Genomic DNA, 535 nt, shown 5'->3' with positions numbered 1-535 from the left:
TTTTTATTATTTATTTCATCTCCATTTATTCTTTATTTATTTGTTTATCTTATTTATTTATTTATTTGTTTCCTTTTAATTTTATTGTTATTGCTTATTTGTCTATTAATTTTAGTTAGTTTCATTAATTTATTTTTCAAGGCTGTGTGTTTATTTTATTTATTTTTTAGTAATTATTATTTTTATATTTATTTATTTAATATCTTTTTGTTTATTCTATCCACCTTTATCGTTTTGTTTTCCTGTTTATTGTATATCTTTATATTATTTCTTTTTGTTTATTTTTTATATTTCTCCTTTCTCTTTTTATTTATTTGATTGTATTCTTCTACGTCTCTATCTATTATTAATATAAATTTAAAAAAATTATTTTTGTTGTTATTTTGCATTTCTTATTTATATATTTAATTTCCCTTTCTCATTATTTCATATTCCCTCTGTTTGCTGTCCCTGCTGCTGCTGCTGCTACTGCTACTACTACTGCTGCTGCTGCTGCTGCTGCTGCTGCTGCTGCTGCTGCTGCTGCTGCTGCTGC

Source organism: Eimeria mitis, genomic scaffold (assembly GCF_000499745.2).
Source record: "Eimeria mitis Houghton genomic scaffold, Emh_scaff1435, whole genome shotgun sequence".
Lineage (NCBI taxonomy): Eukaryota > Apicomplexa > Conoidasida > Eucoccidiorida > Eimeriidae > Eimeria > Eimeria mitis.
Note: the sequence above shows the minus strand (reverse complement) of the source record.